This window comes from Leptonychotes weddellii, chromosome 4 (assembly GCF_054177405.1).
Source record: "Leptonychotes weddellii isolate Sample4059 chromosome 4, ASM5417740v2, whole genome shotgun sequence".
NCBI lineage: Eukaryota > Metazoa > Chordata > Mammalia > Carnivora > Phocidae > Leptonychotes > Leptonychotes weddellii.
Genome location: NC_138372.1, coordinates 36,740,559 through 36,764,084, shown reverse-complemented (window position 1 = coordinate 36,764,084; position 23,526 = coordinate 36,740,559). Strand labels below are relative to the sequence as shown.

Genomic DNA, 23,526 nt, shown 5'->3' with positions numbered 1-23,526 from the left:
ATACCAAAGATTATTTGTCCGTAACCCCTTAAACATCTGTTTATGATCATTTTTCTTTTGTCTAATGTGTCTTGTGTATGACTTAATACCATCTAGTCAAGGAGTTCTCTTTCAAACATATTTAGTATGGAAAATAAAACTTTAAAAAGATTCTATAACTCAGTTTAGAGCTATATTACCTTATTATTACCCTCAATACATTCTTTTTAAAAAAAAAAACGATTTTTAAAAGAAAAAAGACTTTAAAAGCTTGTAACAAACATTTTTTATAAATGACAAAATGTATTCCTTGCTTTGTGGTCATTGCGTGACCAGACAGTAGAGTACTGGATTGTTCTAAGGTTTTTACAGCTGCAAGGCAAAAGCATCTGTTCGTTGCAAAGCCGGCATTGTTTAATTTTGACACTGACTTTTCCATGCGTCTTGTACCAAGCACTGGATTAGATGCCACTAAGATGAAATTTGTTTTAAGTTGCTCCCAAAGTGCAGCTGTCCCCATATACGGCCTTGTAGCCTAACCAAAACAGACAGACATAGGATCAATCAGAATCTTTGTACAGGGTCACCTTACTAGGCTAGAGAGGCTCAGAGAAGGAATGTTAATGATATTTATTGTGAATAACTGCAAAATTTGTTTACAAACTGATTTAGTGTATGTAGAAGTATATCCTTCCCCTTTTTAGGGCAACAGAACCATTTTTAAATATTAAGCTTTTAAACTGGGGTATCAAATACTATGGTACCTATATATACACAGGCACTATTCTTCCACATTTGATTATAAGAAAAATGATCAGTTTATTGGTCACTAAAGTAGTAATTGACTGAAAATAAAACTCAATCTAAAATGGCTCTGCTAAAATCTTGGGAAGTGGACATTTTTATAGAATGATAATTTTTCTTTAATGTTTCAAGTGAATGAAAAATGAAAGAGCACCTCACTTCCCGGGTTTCCTGGGATTGTGTGAATTTCTACCCAGCTGGTCCAAATTGATTGATACAGGGCCAAATATTTGTCTGCCTACATTTCAAAGTCTATAATTTGCTAATGAATTGTGGTAATAATCTTTCATCATACATGAAAGATTTAGCCAAACAATTTGCTAAGTATGTATTTTGATCATAAAATTTTTGGACTTACACCAAGCTTTACATCTATTTTACAGCTTATGCATGGGGGTGGAGGGGGAACAGGGGGAGAAGTAATACTGAACATGAGCACTTGATGGAAAGGGATGAAGGAATTGAGGGAAGAAGGAGCTTTGGAAAAGAGTAGTGCTAGGAAAGTCCTATGAGTGACAGTGGAAAACAAATTAGATTTGCACTTAGAGTACAAAATAGAATTTTTTAAATGCCAGCAGTTTTAGCCTGTGATGTCCAGAGGTATGGTATGTATCCAGGTAGATGAAGTCAAGGAAGGAATTTTTTCCTTTTTGGCTACAGCTATTCTGTACATTGATTATGGAATAATTTCCTTGAAACTTTATGCTAGAAAAGTCAAGTGCCCACAAATTAAAAGTAATTGAAGGCATAAGAATAAAAGCCAGATGTTTAGAGACTTAAAAAAAAACAGTGAAGACATAAATATGATTTGACCAATTCCAGAAGAAGGTGAAAGAGGAACCTCCTAGTTAAGCTTTTGACATGACTGTGGGCATCCACGAAAATACTTTCTCCCTCTAAAATAAAGACTGTACAAAGGACAATGGGGGCTCATATTTGTATGTGTGTGTGTGGGGGGGTGATATTTAGGATTAAGTATCCTCCATTTGAGAAAGTGTAAACCTTAATTATGTATTTTTGAAGAGCAGCATAGGATAGACTCCAGAGAAAGCCCAGGATTAGCCAATGGAGTGAGAGGACAAGAAAATGTTCTAAGTAAGATTCTATTGTATATCAGTAATTTCTGTTTCATTGTTAGAATTCAGGGTGCTATGACTTCTTATTTGACTGATATAGTCTGAATTGTTTTCAAGTTGTCCGTAAGGAGAATATTTAATAATATTGATAAAGTTTTCCTTGCCTTGCAGATAGGTAGTTTTAAAAAAAAGCAGGTAGCTAGAAAGAGAGAAACATATTATAGAAGAGACTGGACCTTCCATTTTATAGATTTTAAAGATAAGCAGCTTTAGAATTTTTACATACCTATTGGACTTCTTGATTATGTCACATTTCCAGAGCATTATTTCTGTCCACTTATCTAATTCTCTTTTCTCAGATAGAGCTAAGCCTGTTCTAAATGTTAATACAGTGAATGTCTATCCAAGATGGCACCATTGGAAACTCCTAATGCATATAGGAAAGTTAAAAGATTTATATGTCAGACTAGAGCTTTATTTCAAATGAATTGAAATCTTGTTTTACAGTTGACTTTCTCAGGCTCTTTCCTTCTATTTTGTGATTTTTTTCTGTTTCACCGATTTGATACTTGTCGTAATTCTTTTGTGAGCATAGTTACCACATTTATGATAGTGCAGTTAATATAGAAGAGATAACTATAATCATTATGAAGGAAAAAATTATCAAAACTGAGGGTTATAGAAGGGAGGGGGTGGGGGGATGGGGTAACTGGGTGATGAGTATTAAGGAGGGCATGTGTTGTGATGAGCACTGGGTGCTATATGCAACTAATGAATCATTGAACACTACATCAAAAACTAATGATGTACTATATGTTGGCTAATTGAATATAATAATTTAAAAAATCATATTTAAATAAAATCAATTATGAGTGAGATAGTGACATTCCAGATTCTCTTGTTCACAATTTTATAAAAATTGCATTTCAAAAACATTAAAGTTATAGGTTATATATGTTAAATTCAAATGTTGAATGCTGTTGCCATTTGTTTCTAGTACTTTGGATATTCTGTTATCAAAAGCACTTTACATTTACATGCCTGCCTTTGCCTGATGAAAATGTGAAGTATTTCCAACTAAGAGGTATGTTTGTAATGTCTAATAATACCAGTTAAACATCGGTTCATTTCTGTTGAATCAGGAGGTATTTCCCTTATGCTTCACATTGTAAATGAGGGAATTTTAATAAGGTGTATTTAAGGCTATTTTTTTGTGGATGAAAATTTTTGTTGCTGATAACAGGTATGCACATGGATCACTGTGCTTGGATTTTGAAATTTCAGAAATATAGTAAAATGTCTTATGAGTCCTAATTTCTATTGGTAATTGTAATTTCAAATATTGTGACCAATGTTTGTATATAACGAATGAGCAATATGTGGAGCATGACTCTAAAAGTGATTGATATATTAACATGCTTACATGTCATAAATTTAAATGAATGTTGATGCCTTCAAATTAGTCATCTTTGTTATTGATATATATATTCTCTGTTGCTCAGAAGTTATTCTAGATTTCTAGGAACTGGCTTTAGAGACTATGATGCTTTTTAAAATTTTTCTTCTTGAATGACCTCATGTATGGCCAATCTTTGTCATATGAAGGGGAGAAATTGATTTGTTGAAACTGCCAAAAGTAATTGGAAGCCAGATGTTGAGAGGCAGGTGGTTATTCAATCTGGGTAGTCAAGTTTTTGGTTATTCTCTCTTCTTTGAGCTTCTCCTCTCCCTGTAAATATATATCTGTCTTAGCATTTACCACACTCATTTGCAGTTATCTGTTTACTTATTTTTTCCCCCTATTAGACTAAGAGCATCTTAAGAACAGGAAAAGTATCAAATTCATCTCTTTATTTCTGGACCTACCACTGAATTTGTTAAAGAGTTGGTATGCTTAATGAATGACTGAATTAAAAAAGAATCTATAACTCAATGAGATTATTTGCATCTGAAGGCATTTGCAAAAGTGAAGTCATTCAAGGCTTTCTGAAGTATTTCAAGCATTTTATGTATTAACGTTGACATAAATAGGTACTTTCTCAAGGGGGTTATGAGAGATCTCTCTGATTTAGCTATTTAAACTCTCACTTATTTGTTAAAAATGAGACTGAGAATAGATAGTTTGCACAAAAAGTGTAAAATAAAATTCTGACTTTAAAATAGATTTATGTCGTCCTTAATTTGTAATATCTGCCAGGTCATTTCTTGGTGTTTTCTTTGTAAATGAAGTTATAGCTGTTTTTTTGTTGTTTTTTTTTTAATTTTTTAATTAACATATAATGTATTATTTGTTTCAGGGGTACAGGTCTGTGATTCATCAGTCCTACACAATTCACAGCGCTCACCATAGTACATACCCTCCCCAATGTCCAGCACCCAGCCACCCCATCCGTCCCACCCCCCCCTCCACTCCAGCAACCTCACTTTGTTTCCTGAGATTAAAAGTCTCTAATGGTTTGTCTCCCTCTCTGGTTTCATCTTGTTTCATTTTTCCCTCCCTTCCCTTATGATCCTCTGTCTTGTTTCTCAAAATCCTCATATCAGTGCGATCATATGATACTTATCTTTCTCTGACTGACTTATTTTGCTTAGCATAATAGCCTCTAGTTCCATCCACGTCATTGCAAGTTATAGCTGGTTTTTAAAAATTGTTTTCCAAATCTAGGGGATGCAATCTTACAGATTTTAATCTAACTATTTCTCAATTGGCAATTAGTTAGCTTGTGATAGTGGAAAGATCATTACACTATGGTGTATGGAATCTGAGTTCTTTTTTTCTTTTTTTAAGATTGTTTATTTATTTATTTAACAGAGAGAGAGAGATAGTGAGAGCAGGAACACAAGCAGGGGGATTGGAAGAGGGAGAAACAGGCTTCCCGCTGAGCAGGGAGCCGAATGTGGGGCTCGATCCCAGGACCCTGGGATCATGATGTGAGCTGAAGGCAGACGCTTAACGACTGAGCCACCCAGGCGCCTGGAGTCTGAGTTCTAATCTTCCTGCTACTAACAAGCTGCACGATCATCTAGCCCTGAGTGGCTTGATATTTCTTTTTCATATGTATGACTTTTTCATAATGTAGAACTGCAGAAACTCAAAGTTTTTGCTGGTGAAAATATAAAATGTCTTAGAACTTTAAAGTATGCATAAAATCCCTGTGTCCCATTGAACTTGGTGTATACGTCTATTGCAGCACCTCTATTCTTTTGTTTTGTGTTTATTTTCCTTCTTATGGTAGGCTTCTTGAGGGTAGGATCTCAGTCATTTAATCTTCATATTTATAGCACTAAATGTAGTACCTAGCACCTTATAAATGATTATTAAGTGAGGAAGTATTTACATGAGTCACCATCCAGTAGCTGAAAAGAAATTGGGAAACCTGGATTCTATATCTGATATTTTGCTTTCTTAGCTATATTAGTTTGGGTAATTCATTTAACTACTCTGGGTCTGGGTCATTTATGAAAAATAGGAAATGGTTTCAGAGGAGTTTTCTGCTTCTAAAATTTGGTCATTACATATGAATTTAGAAATTTCGTATGTGCTTCAGTTGAACCTTGTGTGTGAGGTTGGGATGGGGGAGAGAGAACTGGTCAGTAGGTAGTCACCGTGTATGTAAATGTGTATATATGTCACTGTGGAATGTAAATATCCCTTTAATACTTAAGGTGTTAAGAGGTTCAAGGTTGAAATAGAGGCCTCTCTTGCCATGGTGTTTGAATTTATAGAATTGAGATTTTTAATTTTTATCTTAAAGTAGACTTTAACCTTGAATACATATGATCTAACAAGACTTTAAAGGTTAGTTGCATAAACATAACAAGTCTTTCTAATATGTAAGATTTTTAAGTATTGAGATACGTAAAAGTAAATAGTAGTAGTTTGATGTCATTAGTTTCACTTGTGGTAAGTGAATTAAAATTTTATGAGAATATCAAGGTTATAAAGATAACTACCATAAGGATACACCTATAGATCAATGGAACAGAATTGGAAGTCCAGAAATAAATCCCTTACACTCAAGTTCAGTTAATTTTCAGCAAGGTTGCCATGACAGTTAAACATGGAAAGAATAGTGTTTTCAACATATGGTGCCAGGACAGCTGGATATCTACATGCAAAATGAAATTGGACTACTCTTTCACATCATATGTAAAAATTAATCAACTGGATCAAAGACCTAAATATAAAAGCTAAAACTGTAAAACTCTTAGATGAAAACATAGGAATAAATCTTTGTGACCTTGGGCTAGGTGATGGTTTCTTTAGATATGACATCAAAAAGACAAGCAACAAAAGGAAAAATAGGTAAATTGGACTTCATCAAAATTTAAAAACTTTTATGCCTCAAAAGATACCATCAGTGAAGTGAAGAAAATACTCACAGAATGGAGGAGCATATTTCCAAATCACTTATTGATAAGAGACTTGTATCTGGAATATAAAGAACTCTTACAGCTTAACAATGAAAAGACAACCTAATTTAAAAATGGGTAAAGGATTTGAATGGATATTTCTCAAGAGAAGATATGCAGTGAGTATGCATATGAAAAGTTGCTCAACATCTTTAGTCATTAGGGAATTGCAAACCAAAACTAGAATGAGATAGCATTTCATATCACTAGGGTGGCTAGAATAAAAAGGATGACAGTAACAAGTGTTGAGAGAGAACTGGGGAGTTTTTGCATAGTGCTTCCATTAGTTTGTTCTGTTACTGTGAATGTAGTAGAAGCATATTTGAGCGTGGAATAAGTACATCTTATGAGAATAAAGATATTAATTAGCCTGTTAGAAAAATATATTCTCTGTGAGGAAATTATCATGTATCTATAATCTAGTGGAGATCCACTAAAAGAGGGAATGGTTTTTATTTCACAGTAATTTGAATGAATTTCTACAGAGATTCTTGTAGTCAGTGATATTCTAGCTGTTGACCTAACATTAAGTTGTTGATTACTTCACTGAGGGGAAAGGAGAAGGAAGCTTCACATTGGGTTAGTGTTTTATACTTTTCAACTTCCTTTCCCTGCCTTACTGCATTTGATTCTTATAGCATCTGCTAGTGTCAGGCCTGCTGCATATGGCTGTGCAGGTTGAAAATGGAACCACTTGAAGCTGTGAAATACAATGATCTTGATGAGGCTGTGAATGTAGGACTTGATGAATGTAGTCACTCTTCCTTCTAGATAAATAGGGGTACTGGGGCACCTGGCTGGCTCAGTCGGTGGAGCATGTGACTCTTGATCTTGGGGTTGTGGGTTTGAGCCCTATGTTGGGGGAGAGATTACTTTAAAAAATAAAATCTTTGATAGATAAATAGGTAGATAGATAGATAGATAGAGGTGCTGATGCAGGTTATAGGTAAGTGGTATAAGAGTCCCCAGTAAAGTCATTGTTTTTTCCCATTGTATGATTTGTAGTACTTTCATTTATTTCATTTCCTAAATCTTTAATCCATTCACATTGTCTCTGAGAAATAGCCTACCTCACCCTCCTTCTGTCTCACTATATAGACTCTTTCCTCTGTAAGATTAGCAGTGGTAATATTACTTGCCTAATAGGTATTATTTATGCAAATGAAAGTGAGACAATAAACGTGAATATAACTTTAGTAACTAAAATACTTTTTATAGGAATTATTCTTCTTTCCATGTACCTCAGATTTTACTAAGTGACATTACTTGTCTCTTAATGTGCCTCACTTTTTTTTTTTTTAAGATTTTATTTATTTGACACAGAGAGACAGCGAGAGCAGGAACACAAGCAGGGGGAGTGGGAGAGGGAGAAGCAGGCTTCCCACCTGCAGGGAGCCCAGTGCAGGGCTCCATCCCAGGACCCTGGGATCGTGACCTGAGCCGAAGGCAGACACTTAACTACTGAGCCACCCAGGCGCCCCAATGCCTCACTATTTTTAAAAAGGTTTCTTTAATTCTTCTCCTTCAGCTTGACTCCTTCTCTTCAAACTGTTCAAAGACCCTTCCCCTCTCTCCATATATATTTCAGGAAGACCATATTCGGCTGATAATCCTTCAGGAAATCTTCTTTAATCCTCTGTCCTTTTATAGATATAACCTCTCTTTACCTCTTCATTTTGCCCTTATTTGCCACGATGTGATATTGTGCCTCATACACTCATTTATATACTTGTCCTAGCTCATTGTTCAGCTCTTTGAGGAGAGGGGGGCTATGTCCTGTTGATCTGTATGTTCTCTACAGAACCGAACAGAATGCTTTAAGAATAATAGGGGGGAAAATAATATAGAAGAAAAAGCATTTGTTGAAATTGAGTTCCATTCAGTTGTTCCAACCATAACACTTAACATATGCATCTGTTATAGCACTTACTGGTGTTAACTGCAAAAATTTGATTGAAGTCATTAGTTGTGCTGGAGCTAACTCCTGTCAGCGCAAGAAAGCTGATTGCTAGATACTCAGGAATTTTGTGAACCTGATAAACTGTTGATAGTTTGAAATTGGCCACAGTTGGGAGTATTTACACCATGTAAATTGGCAAACTTCAAATCATGGCTTTTTGTTTTGGGAAAACCAATTTACCAGCCATCACTAGTTGTGTCTCTCTAACCCACAGTAGTCTGTGAATTCCTTCAGATTCATTTCTTTCTCAATGCCTGCCCTATGATAGGAATACTCTTTGCAGAATTAATGAATAAATAAGTGATTGAATATATCAGCTGCCTTATTCCTCTACTGTCTGACTCCTGCGGCAGAGGCTGAATTTCAGAGTCTGGTGTATTTTTTGAGATCGGAAATGGCCCATTGTCATGGTCTGCAGTTTTCTTTTTGCTTCAGAGTTTGAACCAAAAAAGGTGTCTATTGGAAATCAAGTCTATTAAACACAGATGTTTCAATAGCACAGTAAGGATGGCATTTCTGTCCATTATCACCTTGTTAAGCTACTCCTGCTATGATTTTGCTGCCTACTAAGTTTTTGGCATCCATTGCTTAACTGACTGACTCACCTTTCAGTTTCCAAGTTGGAAGCCAATAGTGTGAACCATCTCAAATTAGCTGAAAGATTTCCTTTCACGTTATAAGAGGTAACTTAACTGATTAATTCTCTCTAGTCATAGATGCTATCAATACCTACAAATGAAAATACAATGTCTTGGACCTTCAAATATTACTAAAAATAACTGTATTAAAACAACTTGAACTATTTTTTCATTAATGTTACTGTCAGTTTTATTAAAAGTGACATTTATATAAAATGAAATTTAAAGATAATGTTAAGAATCATTTGGATTTTTTATTTTTTCTAAAATATCCTCCATAATCATGATACATATAAGTTTAAAAAAAATGCTGTGCTTTCTGGCCATTCCATGTGCCATCTATAGCCATCTAAACTGAAAAATGCTTTACATTTTTAATTTCCTTTAAATTTTGAAGAAAGTAAACATACTCAGATCTCAACACTAAGTATTAAAAGAATAGAGCAGCTTTGTGAAGTTCTGTTTTATGTTCTATACATTATATTTATGTTACTTACAGTACTTTTAAATCCCTTTCAAAAGTCTGAGATGGGAGTGCCTGGCTGGCTCAGTCTTGATATTGAGGTCGTGAGTTCAGGTCCCACGTTGAACATGGAGCTTATTGAAAAAAAAAAAGCGGGGGCTGAGATGTATTGAATAGGTAGCAGGTTAATTCTTGTAACTGAGGAGGTGAGTAGGCTAATCACCAACATAATTTTTTTATTTCTGAAGTTCTAATCTCACTTTACACAATAGGTTAAATATTTTGTTGGTAAAATCGAGACAGACAGAAAATGACATTACACAACATGCATATTTGTTGGTTTTATTGAAAGTGTGAAAAATTTCAAACAGTTCTAATTAGGTGCAAGTGCACTCTTATCTCTAGAGGTACATCTTTCAGTATCAGCTACTCAGTTGCATGTTGAAATTCTGTGCTGTTTGGAATTTGTGCGTTGCAGATACTGAAGATGTTTGATTCAAGAATAATAATAATGGAGGGGTGACATTTTAATAAAATCTTGCTTATTCTGTGGAAAAGTTAAGAGATAGAAGCTATTCAGAAAAATGTGAGATTCCTGTTTGGGTTAAAAATTTATAGTGTGCTAGTATTTGTTTTCAAGTGTGTGTGTGTTCCAGAATACTGTTGGATCATTTCCAGAGATTAATAGGCATTTGAAATTTATAATCAAAACATGAAAAGAATAACTACTTTTTATTTTTCAGACAAAGTTAAGGTCATCACAAATTTTGGTAGAAATGAAACATACAACTAACTTTTCTTTTTTCAGGTATTTTATAAAAAAATCTGATTATGTGTGAGAGATTCTTGTTATGGAGAATACTGCACTGAGTAATTGTTTTTACCAGATGATCCCATAGGTTACTTTTGGCTCTAAAGTTCTTGGAATCTGTGATGGATTTTCGAAGTGTTTCCTTAATAAAATGAACATTATAACTTCTGCTTAAGGTATCTTTTCTTTAAAATGAATTTTAGCCAAAGGATAATAAGAAACGAGCTTTAAAAAATTATAATTAATATTTAGTGATAAAACAAATTGTCAATAACACTTGAATGCTAGTTCTACAAAATATTAATTAGATGTTCCTGTTATCATACACTATCAGAGCTTAACATTTCTTCAACTTGGAAAGCATTATTTTAATCTTTTAACATTCCCTAAGTCTGTATCGTAATTAATTAAATATGAAACAAAAATGCTTTCTTTTGTTGAGCACCTACTATGTATACTAGGTACATCATAGCGAAAGTGGTTTTCCTTTTTAGCTAGATTTTATCTCAGGGCAAAATATTACTTATTGTGAAGCAAAGGTAAAAGTTTTAGGCTCTAGCATTTATTCATGTTTAGGTCATTTGCCAGAAATGTATTGTCAGTCTGTATGGTGTTGTTATTAGATGTATTAACTGCTAAGATGTATGGTTAAGACTGTACTTAAATGCTTGTACAGAAACTATTTTATTTTTTAGCATTTGCATTTAGAATATCTGTGACATACAGTTACATGTGGAAATATATAGCAATTACCAATATTTTTATTTTGTTTATTGTACATTTTAACTGCACAATGTTATGATTTTATTAATCAGTAAAAACGTGTTTTAGGTAATACTAAATTGAAATACAACTTATAGAAATAAGATAGAATTTACTGAGAATTATCACTTTGCCTCCTTAAGTGCATAAGACTCTTGCCTACTTTTTACTTACCCTTCTATCTGGAACATCTTTTGTATGTTTGACTCCTCATTCTTCAAGTCTCAGCTTCAGTGTCTTCCTAGAAAGACCTTCTCTGCCATCATTTCCCCAGTCTAACTAGGTTTCCACTACTTTGTTAGTTTCCATCATTAAGTTCAGTTTATTTCCTTCATAGGACTGATCACAAGTTGTAATTATGTGTTCTGCTTACTTGTCTTTCCCATTAGACTATATGCTTCATGGAAGTAAAATTATGTCTGTCTTACTCCCCAGCATAACCCAAACACCTAGTTCAATAACTACAACAAAATTTTGCTGTCTCTAAGAAACTTGTCCACTCAAACTCACTGTCTTTTTACCTTTGTGAGGGGAGGCCTTTTATGCTAGATGTACCACTTACTAAATTTGACCTTGTGAAGTTATTTAGTCTCTCCATGCCTCAGTTTCTTCATCTCTGCAAAGATGACATATTTCAGGAGTTTGTTATGAAAAATTAACTTTATTAGTGCATTTAGAGCTCTTAACACAATGCCTAATAATAAACACTAAATACAGATTTTTAATATTTAAAGATGTACTAAGGTCTGGATTGCATGAAAATTGTTTATCATTGTGTCCATTGCTCTCTTTTTTGTTGTAAGCTTCAGGAGGAGAGTAGTAGGTATGTTTTACTTATTTGTCTGTACTACTGTATGTCTGCAGTGTTCTGTAGCAAGTTAAGGTCTAGTTCAACATCCATTAGATACTTAATTCCATATCCTAAGTATCTACAGAGTAATCAAATTGTTCTCTTGATGTCTGAGTGTTGCTATGAACTAAAAGCAAACAACCTCACCTTTGTTCTTCCTATTTACCAGAAGCTCCAACCACTCAGAGCTGCTCTGCATTCTTAGACACACACCCCTGCAACTTCTTGTACCTTTCCTTGTTCATGCTCTCTTCTGCTCTGACTGCTTTTACATTCCGTGTCCATATCTAGAAAGTTTTTAAGGTCTGTGCTCAAAGATGCCACTTCTATAAAGCTTTCTTTAATCTTCCATAGAGGTAGAATGACTTTTCCTCTTAGCTCTTTGTTTGTGACTTTTTGGATACCTAATAATGTAGTATCTTACATTAGAGTCATTTGTATAAAGCTCTTCTTATGTAAAAGAAATATGGACTTCTATTTCAACAAATATTCACAGCACTCTTACCATTTGCTAAGCACCATGCTAATAGCTTATAGCACAAGGATAATTTGCATGTGGACTTCTAAGGAAATAAACCCATATGTATTAAAGATGATTTAGTGCTGTAACAGAAGTCTGTTGAAGATTGTAGGGACTGACATTGGCTTTACCTATATGGTTTAAAAAGGCCTTCTCAGGTGGTAATATTTGAGGTGGACGTTTAAAAATGGGTAAGAATTTTCCAAGGGGACAAGAGGAAAAGCATGGAAGCATGAAAGTAACTGTTTTAAGGAAATACCATTTTTCTGATATATGTAGAAGAAAAGGTTCCTTTTATTTTCTAGTCCTGTTGGGGTCTACCCAGTATAGTACTTGACATATAGTGAGTTTTTAATGTTTGAATAATGAATAAGCACAAGTGGTATGTCTAGCACAAACCAGCATAAACTGCAGTCTTATCTTTTGCTTCCACTTTATTTTGAACTATCTTTATTTTCAGTCGGTTTCTTCCCAAGTGCTGATACAGTGGCTAGCACATACAGTTCCAAGTTTATTCTGCAAGTTTAGTAAGTTCAGTGAAATTTGCCTCTCTCGTAGTTACAGTCGAATTTCTGCTACTGATTTAACTGGCTCTGCTTGGGTCACATATTCATCTTTAAACAAATAACTTGGTGGGTGAGAGGATAATTAGTTCTTAATTTGGAGAAGTGGGGACCAAGTCATTCTAAGTGCAATGGGATGCTTTTAGAGGTTTCAAAAAGAAAAATTACATGATCTAGTTATGTTTTTTAAGATACTATTTTTGCTGCTATGTGTAGAATAGATTGCAGAAGGCAAAAGTGAAAGCACCTAGACTTTTGCGGTAGTTACTGTACTTGTCCAGGTGAGAGACAGTGGTAGTCTTGTTTTGGTTACAAATTAAAAGGAATGAACAGTGAGATTAAGGTGAAAATGAAAGATGATTCCTAAATTTTTGACTTGAGTAACTGAATGGTAGTGCCATTTATTAAAATAGGGAGGACTGGGTATGAAAATAGTTTAATTTTGGATATGTTACATTTTTCATTGTTAAATATCTGCATAGAGAAGCAAGTATATCAATTGGGCAAATACTTAGATGTCATTTTTCTCTATAAAGTGGAAATAAGGCCATCTAATAGGGATACTGAGGGATATGTTCATGTATAAAGCATTTGGCATCTAATAGTTGAATAAAGGAATGAATGGTGTTGAAATTCAGAACTACAGCCTTTTTTTAAAAGGAACTGGCTTCCCTTCCCTCAGTAATTTTGTTGCCACATTTAGCAGTTATAAAACAATGTACTTTGTGTTGATGATCATATTTGGTAGATAAAGGATCTGGCATAGGAAAATATATATTTTAAAAAGCAACTAGTTTTACTTTATCAGATTGTCCATTTCTTGCCTTCTTCCTTGTGTTTTTAGTCCTAAAAATGGTGTTTTGTGAAATGTGTAAGATAGAGGAAAAACGGATTCCCTATAGTACCCTGGTCAAACACTAATGAACTTGCCCTCAGATATATGCTTGACATTGTCTGACCCATGAGTTAAATAAAAAATGACAGTTGTGGTTTCAGTAGTGTACAGTTGCCTGCTTACTCAGTCCCTATACACTTGCCTATGAGGCTAATGCTATTTGTACTTATGAGAGATTGGGGATATTCCTGATGCAGTTTTTAGATTTTATATTGTGGGGTATCTTAAGGGTGGCACAGGTGGAGTTAAACCTGCCTGGAGCAGGGGAAGGGCCTGACATCAAGTGTTAATTTTGAATGTGTAGTGGTTATATCAAATAGTCAAACACAAATTATTTTCCTTTTGTAGTTTACATATCTGGCCTACATATGCTTCACAATTCATACTTTTCTATACTTAGTAATATGAAATAAAATGAAGAATTATTATGCACACTTAGGTTGACATTTTAAAGTGTAACAACAATTTTTCCATCATAGTGTTAGTTACTATTTTTTAAGTTACTCAGAAAGTACATAAGTAATATTTTCATTGTAAATGGCTCAGGAACTCAGAAGCCTTAAAAAATAAAAATTGACAGCCCCTCTTTGTGAGTGGTATGGATTTCTCTAAGATAGCTACCCAGAAAGGGAATGACAGGGTTGAAGGAGACATTAATTTTATTTTAATAGATATTGCCAAATTTACCCCTTCAAAAAAGCTTTACTTTTTACTTCACCCACCAGCTATTTGAGCATGCATATTACACCAACAATGGATTATGTCAATATTTTTAGTTGTTTCCCCTTTGAAAGGTGTGAATGGTATTTTTTTTTTAAGATTTTTAAAATTTATTCATTTGAGAGAGATACAGAGACAGAGAGAGCACAAGCAGGGGGAGAGGCAGAGGGAGAGGGAGAAGCAGGCTCCCCGTTGAGCTGGCGCCCAACATGGGGCTCGATCCCAGGACCTGGAGGTCATGACCTGAGCCGAAGGCAGACACTTAACCATCTGAGCCACCCAGGTGCCCCATGAGTGGTATGGTATTTTTTAATTTGCATTTTCTTAATTACTAATGAAATTAAGGATTTTAAAGTGTGTATTGGTTTATCTTGATGGTATTATAGTTTCCAAACCAAGTTACTTTGGTATTTACTGAATTACAAAGTTATTAGTTAATGTGCACATAGTAATGGTTGAAGTGTAACGACGCTGAAACACTTGATTCATGTTGTTTTACTATAGACTAAGTATATATTGTAGTGTATAGTTTATTGCCTTTTCATGTATATCACAGTGGGAATAAAATATAGAGAGGCACTTATTATCATCATTATTATTATTATGTGATTTTGGTTAAGTTACATATCCTCTCTGTGCCTCAGATGTCTCATCTATGGATGAATGGATAAAGAAAATATGATTTATACACACAGTGGAATACTATTCAGCCTTAAAAAAGGAAATCTTGCCATTTGCAACAACATGGATGAAGCTAGAAGACATTATGCTAAGTAAAATAGACACAGAAGGACAAATACTACGTGATATCACTTATATGAGTAATCTAAAATAATCAAATTCATAGAAGCTGGAAGTAGAATGGTGGTTGCCAGATGTTGGGGGTGGGGAGGAGGAAATGGAAAAGTATTAGTGAAAGGGTACAAAGTTTCAGTTATATGAGATGAGTAAGTCATAGAGATGTACTGCAAAGCATAGTGGCTATAGTTAATAGTACTGTATTGTATACTTAAAACTTTGCTAAAAGGGTAGACATTAAGTGTTCTTAACACCAAATAATAGTAATAATAATGATGAGAATAAATAAAGAGGTTAGAAGGAAACTTTTGGAGGTGAGGGATAGGTTTATGGCTTAGACTGGTGATGGTTTCACAGGTGTATACTTACCTCCAGTTCATCAAGTTGTTTGCATTAAATATGTACAGCTTTTTCTATTTTAATCATACCTCAATAAGTTTTTTTTTTTTGAAATGGATCAGTTATTTAATTACGTTCTTTGTAAGAAATTTAGAACACCAATTTGTGAGGGTAAACTCCATTTGTGAGAGAAAACACAGAGCGGAGGTAGCCCTGAAGCTGAGGAACAGCTTTGATCTTTGGCAGAATTTGCGAGTCCACAGCTTTCTGATCAACCTTGCGCTGATCTGTAATCTCGTATTTCTCTTTCTCGGTGTCGAAGATCTCACCCTCCTGGTGTCTGGGCTTGCGCAGCTTCTTCTTCTTCTTGAAGTAAGCATCAGTGAGATGTTTGGGGATTTTCACACTGCTGATATCAATTTTGGTAGAAGTAGCAATGACGAATTTCTGGTGTGTTCTACGCAGAGGGACTCGATTGAGGGACAGAGGTCCGGTCACAAGTAGCAAGCCACTGCTCAGTTGCTTCAGGAAAACTACCCTCTTGCCTCTGTGGCGCCCAGTGAGGATGATCAAAATGGTCCCGGGAGTGATACTAGCTCGCAGCTTTCTCACGTGCTGACTGAAAGGTTTTTTGCCCTGGCTCAACAGCTTTCGAGGCACATCTTCAGTAGGGTAATACCTAGGCATTTTGCGAAGTTTAACCACTCGGGTACCACCATTCTTGTCACCACCAACTGGTTTTGTGACCGTAGCAAGAACTTTCTCCTTCTTTTTCTTTTCAACCGTGGATTTAGCTGCCGAATACTTCCTCTTGTACATGGCCTTTCTGGAATACATAGCCGATTGGGAATATCTGCCAATTCCTCTGACAAGTACAGGGTTTCGGCTGCAGTGGGGCTTCCCCTTCTTTGGCGTTTTAGCCTTGGAGTTACCCTTCTTAGCCTTGCCACCGGCATCAGCCTTCTTAGCTTCAGGTTTCTTCTCCTTAGTATCCGGCTTCTCAGCTTTTTCACCCGCCATCTTGCAAGATGGGAAAGAGCCTCAATAAGTTTTTAAAAGATTTTATTTATTTATTTATTTATTTATTTATTTATTTATTTATTTATTAGAAGGTGGGAGAGCAGGAGGAGCAGAGGGGGAGGGGCAGGGAGAAAGAATCTGAAGCAGACTCCACACTGAGCACGGACCCTGACGCAGGGTTCAATCCCCCAAACGCAAGATCTTGGACTAAGCTGAAACTAAGAGTTGGACGCTTCACCAGCTGAGCCGCACAGGTGCCCCTAAAGTCGTTTTTAAAAAAAGAAAATTTATGAAAATTGTTAATATCTGTAAAAGTGCTTAGAATAGTGCTTGGCCATAGTAAGTGCTATTTGAATGCTAAATTAATCAAATTAATAAATTTATTGCATATTGAGTAAATGCAGTTCTTTAACCCACTAGGATCTCAGCATTTAAAAAAAAAACTTCATGATACAAAAATGTACTACAGCTCAACTTGTTAATGTCTAAAGCTCACATCTTGAATATGTGCTGTATAGGTAGTGGCCAGGGCAATTATTAAATTGAAAACACTATCTAAAATTTTCTCTATTTTATGAAATGAGTTGGGTGCAAAAGTATTAGTTTTATTTTTCAAATATTCTGTATGACTGATCTTCAGAAACTAAGACTTTTATTTGGAGCAATGAGTAGTGTGATATGGTAGGAAAAAACCCACAGATTTTTGAAGTTGGAAAGAATAGGGTTCAAATCCAGCTCTAGCACATAATAAAGCCCTTTCTGTACCCACAGGATTGATGTGAAAATGAACTGTAGTAACATATGCAAAGTGTGTAGACCAGTGCCTTGGCACTCAATAAATGGTAGCTGCAGTTGTTTATAATGGTCTCTTCTCTGTGTGCTCCTAATACTTTGTTGATATCTTTATCATAATAATCATCACATTGAACCATGAATATTTGTTTCTGGGTGTAACCATCACAGGGCTGTGACTTCCTTGAAGGCAAGAATATTGTGTCTTTTTCTACCTTTGTATCTGTCCTGCAGAGGTTGTAAATTGGCCAACTGCAAGTTTGGCTATCAGTTTTGGTCCGAGAGTGTTTTAAATTTGAACTGGTTGCCAACATTTAAAAGCTGGGAGGCTTCACATTTAACAAACAAAACAAACCAGGATTCCTGGCTTCTGGCTTCTCTCAAAGAATGAGAAAATTCTGGGAACATCGAACCCCAGATTTTTCATAGCAGCAATCAGCTGTTCTGGAGTAGCAGCCACCTCATTGGATGAAGTATGCTCTCCTGTTTGCCATAGTCCCCAGCACCCCAGTATTGCTTCCTCAAAACTAAATCTAAATGCCATTTGCCTGTCACATTTCACTCATTTATATTCCTGTCTGGCTGCTCTGGACACCTGGGTTTGAGAAAGCTGCTGTTGTGACTTTCAGAGACTAGGACTTTGGAAGTGCTTAAGAAATCTTTGTTGAATGGATGAATGAAAGAACCATGAACATATACAGGTATAGAAAGTTTACCAGATTTACATTTATTTATTTATTTTTTTAAAGATTTTATTTATTTATTTGAGAGAGAGAGTGAGAGAGAGAAAGAGCACAAGAGGGGGGAGCGGGAGAGGGAGAAGCAGACTCCCTGCTGAGCAGGTAGCCTGATGCGGGACTCGATTCCGGGACTCCAGGATCATGACCCGAGCCGAAGGCAGTCGCTTAACCAACTGAGCCACCCAGGCGTCCTAGATTTACTTTTAAATGCACAAGGTGATAAGGGTCTAGCTGTGCTTTAGCAACAGCTATTCCCATCATCTTTTTCAATTTAGAAGGTGTGGTAGTGTTGGGGTGTCAGAGAATGATGCTCTGAAATAACTGGCTTTCATTGGATGTGATTGCCAGGCTGCCACAATTTTCAAGAATAGATATCCTCAAATTTATTAAGTACTGGCATAATGCAGTGAAACATGACAAAAAATAAAATATGATCAAATGCACTTGCCTTTTATTTTGGAATGCATGACAATATCTATTCACGTGAGCAAAAATGTACAAACAACACCCAGCTGTGTTTGAAGACAGGGTATCTTTGATCAGAATCTCTGAAATATCCCTTTGAGTTTAGCTATTAGTATAATAAACTTTATTAATTTGTACCTGACAGTAATTTGGGATTTATGAGTATTTAGTCTAGTTGAACTAATGCATGACCCAACCTGTGAAGGAAGAGTTAGCCAAGTAAGTGAACTGTGTGGGTAATATTTCTTTGGTAAGGGATGTAAAGGGGGGGGCAGTAATAATCTAATGAAAAAGAACGGACTTTTCTAGTTTTAGTTTTGGGGGAAGTATCATGGTACGGTGAAAAAGATAAAGTGCCTCAGAGTCCCATACATTTCCTTTTGAATCCTGTTTATGCTACTTATTTGGAGAGTTTGAATCCTCAGTTGCTTTTTCTGTTAACAAAAAAAGAATAAAAGCTGCGTTGAACTTGATAGTAAAAATTAGAGAGTATATACGTGTATCTAAAGCACCTGACAGTACGTTTGCATTTCATATTTCAATGCCTGGAACATTCTTTCTGGGATAAGTACCTTCTCATTCAGGATTCAACTCATCTAAAGTAGAGAATGACTGTGGGAGTCTAATATCACCCTTCATAGAACTTAACTAATCTGAAATTATCTTGTTTATATTTTTACTTATTTCTTTTCTGTCTCCTTCCTTACTGCCCCCCACCTGCCATATACATACTATAGAATGATTTAAACTCCATGAAGGCAGAGACTTTGTCTCTTAGTCACTACTACAAAATAGTAGCTTCCTCATTGTAGACACTCAGTAGATATTTTTTGACTGGCTGGACAGCTATGAATGCTCATGAATTATTAGCAGTCAATGAATGTATTTGTTAAACCTAAAACAGGTTTATCTATTGTTTATAAAATCCAGTGAGAAATTCTCCTAGTACTTTGTTAGCAGTATATTATGTGCTTTCTTTAAAAGTATTTTTTAAGTCACCCTAATTTTTAGCATTAATAAAAAGATGATCTGCTTTTTTAAAGGAGGAGAAATGTTTTATATTTCATTCTTAACTCTCTTCTCTGGTCCCATCTGCATTTTTTTTTCATTCATTCATTCATTAATTTTATTTACCTTTTAAAAAAATCCTATAACAAGTATATTATAGCCATTCTCACATATTTTCTTATAACCAGATGCACTTCCTCAAGAGAGTACAGAGGTCTGCATTTTATTCACCCAGCACTTTCTTTGCTGTATTGTAATCACTGAAGTGATAGATGCTCAGTAATAACTTATTGAATCAATATGGAACTGAGTATGAGACTGGTAGTGGTTATAGCATCTATTATATCTGTCTATTTCCAGCTCTGCTCCTATGAATGCTTTAGGAACCTTGGCCCAAAAAGAAGGCATTAATTTTGAATCACCACTCTCTTAAATGAAAAACTGCCAGATGTGCAGTTAACATCATTTGTTGTAGTAACATCTAAATCATTGTAATTATTCCCAGGTAACCATTTTGTGAGTGAGGGAAGGAAGGAAGGAAGGAAGGAATTGATGAATAATTAGACCTACATAATGTGGCAGCTATGTAAATCAAGCTTATATTTTTTCCTAAAGAATATTTGACTATCTTGGATGTTTAAGGATTATAATATAGCCCATATTGCTTTTTTCCAAGTACAGTATTATTTATGTGTATTCTGTTACTATTCCTTCAATTTCAGAATACTAAAGCAGTTAGTTCCTATTGGTACTTATTAGGCTACTTTAACATTGTTAAAAACAATAAAATTATATGTGTGAAAAATTAATTTAGCACAATATTTCTATCTTTATGTCTCAAGGACTATAAAGAAATAAGAATGAGATAAAGTATGTAAGTATATAGTTTTATCAGTAGTATGTTTTTTATGTTGTTCACAGTGTTCTCTACTTAAGTAATCTTAATATACTGTTCAGTAGGGTAGGTACTATTCACATGTGGCAATTTAAATTTAAATTTATTATAATTAAATAAAGTTAAAAATTACGTTCCTTAATCAACTACACTAGCTAGCTGTGTTCTAAATGCTCAGTGGTCACATGGGACTAGTGGCCACCCTATTGGACAGCACAGATAAAGAACATTTCTATCTTCATAGGAAATTCTGTTAGCACTGGTAGACCATCATACACACAACTCCTTACCCTTTATTTTGCCACATTGTACATTAGATTCTTTTGTTTATAATTTGAAAATGAAGTTTAGTATTTTCTAGAAATACTACCTTGCTAATTTCTTGAAATCTTTTCCCCAAAATCATTGTTTTATCAACTATATATTTAAATCAGCATGTTCTTTTTTTCCTTTGTTTTTCCATTTATTAAGATAGTCAACACCTGACATTTTCACTATTATTTAAAACTCTTGAGTTCTGTGATGAATACAGTTGAAGTAATGCCTCTAGGTATTATTAACTTGTAAGACAACATAGCATATGACAGTGTCTCCATGCACCTCATATACAATGAAAAAAATACTTATTAAATGGTGATTTTTCCCCCTTTATCTTATTAAGTAAATTATATGGTCCTTTTATATGGAAGCCTCCATAGTTAGAGATGTAAAACAGCAATTTCTTGGTTCTATAGCATGACATAGTTCAGAGCTGAGATTAGAGAAACCCCGTAGAGTTGTTAATACTTGAGGGCATCCCCAACTAGAAAAGTATGTGAATTTAGGCATGGGAGGAAGGAAGGATCTGCTTTAAATTTAGTGTAGGGTCACTGAATCTTAATGATAGATTAAACAAGGGAGGTAGAATAATGAATAGGGGTATGCAGTGTGTAGCACTAATACCAGAAGTCCATCATTTGTGGCGGTTTTTTAATGTCCTTTCCCATATGGTTTTGAATAGAGTAGGTTATGGCAGGGATGAGCTAAGGAATAGCTTTGTTAATGAAAAAATAGGAGTAATTTTTTTTAATGGGAGACTTCAGACAATTTATTTAGAATGCCTGCTTATTTAATGAATCATGATTTAAAAAAAAAAAAAACATTTTCTGATCTTAATACATTAAGATCAGAATACATTGGCTAGGATATTCCTGTTATTTTCTTTATAAAATAGCTATATTTACATTTCAGAGCCAGCCCTAACAGTGAAATCCTTGGGTTGGGATTGTAACTGCCTTAATTAAAACCCAGTTGTGTGGAGCTTCTGCGCATTGGCAGCGTTAGTCCTTAGTTAGGGTTTGGTGTGTAGTATTAGACTTTAATTCATAGTGTCAATTCACTTTGATAAGTTTTAATTAAATTGTCATTTGGAACAAGTTTCCTACTCTACCTCATTCACCTAAAATTAACAAAGTATGTGATTATGTTGCCCATCCTCTTATTACAATTTTGCTCTTAGTCAAGGCTGCTACTTTCCTTAAGATATCCTCCCTGCCCTCCCACCCACATATCTCTTGGAGAGAGTAATACTGAAAACTGATCTTGGAAAGTAGCAAGTTAGAATCAGAAAACCTAACTGGACGCACTTCTAAATATCATTCAGTGCTGCTGTTTGGAGATTACTTAATATTTCCGAAAGGAGAGGTTAAATAGGTTGTCTCTGGTGCCTTGGTTAAGCAGAGTGAAGGGAAATGTAACTCTCCTGACTCCAGGGCCCCAAATGCAAACACTGGCCTAGTGTTCCCAAACTTTCTCCTTGATGTGGATGACTTGAATGGTTTATTTTCACTTGATGAGCCACACCCCCAGGCCACTTTAGTATTCATGGCAGACCCCAACACTAAGTCCCTTTGTTGTCTTTGTTTTTTGCATTTTTTTGTTAACAAGAAAAGATAAAATTATAAGAGACCTGATTATAGACTGAGCTTCCATTGCTGATGGTTCCCACCACTTTTTTCAGCATCTCAGAGAAAGGCAAAGGCCTGGATGGGCAACAGAAAGCAGCAAAGCAAACATAAACATCATGTCTAAGCATCAGTGTGGTGCTACCAGAATGGGTAAAGGATACACAGTCTTTATCAAAATATAAAGATGGGTCTTTGCCCAAAACAGGAGGATTGGCAGCATTTTAAAAAATTTGAAGTTTCCTCTAGAAGCAATGGTCTTTTCTTTAAAAAAATTTTTTTTGAGAGGAAAGAAGAAATGGATTAAGAACTTAAAATCTGCATTATCATCCTGACCTAGACTAACTGAATGACATTTGGACAAGTAGTTTAATTTCTGTGTGTGTGTGTGTGTGTGTGTAAAATTTAAAAGAAAATGCAATTCTATGATAAAACAAATTGGTAGGGTAGATTAACGTCATTGCCCCACAATTTTACATTAGAACCCGTAGAGATTGTAAGTAAAAACAAATTCTTGACCAGAATTTCACTTGTGCAAATCAAAAGCATTGTCCACATCAAAAGAGGGGTTGGCAAGAGGGCCCAACTATTGAAAGAAGGAAAACTAGAATAATAAGGTAGGGCATAATTTACTGTAAATTGGCAAAGTAGAAGAAGCAGACCTATAGTGTGAATGTCTTCAAATTCTTTTATTCTAGGCAGAACTCTTACATTAGCATGGGGTGGTAACTCAGAAGGCTTTGGGCAAAAGCTTATAAGAGAAAGAGCCTTGCTACCTCTCACTTTATAGTTTATTTACTATTAACTGTTCTTTTGCCTTGATTTATTTTCCTTGAAAATTTTTTATCTTGCTATTTCTTTCCCAGCTGTGTGTGACACCAGGAACTGCCCTCATACTGTGAAGGCCACATTCAACTGTTGAAACAATAACAAGTTGCTATTTGATCTGGCAGTTGTCCTTCCTCTATAGTGCTTAAAAGTACAAAATCTACAGCCTGTAACTTGCTCTTCATTGCCTGTTGCAGCACAACAGGTGTGAAAAGGCTCTCTGGGTCTCATGACAGAGCTTTTT

At 35.1% G+C, this 23,526-nt stretch overlaps 1 protein-coding gene and 1 pseudogene across 3 annotated transcripts in view; one reads left to right on the top strand and one right to left on the bottom strand.

Moving 5' to 3' along the window:
• The window catches only part of FAF1 (Fas associated factor 1), a 466,200-nt gene that overhangs the window by 243,193 nt on the left and 199,481 nt on the right, over positions 1–23,526 (top strand). The gene's annotated exons all lie outside the window — the stretch shown is intronic.
• Positions 15,690–16,626, bottom strand: LOC115940513 (large ribosomal subunit protein eL6 pseudogene; annotated as a pseudogene).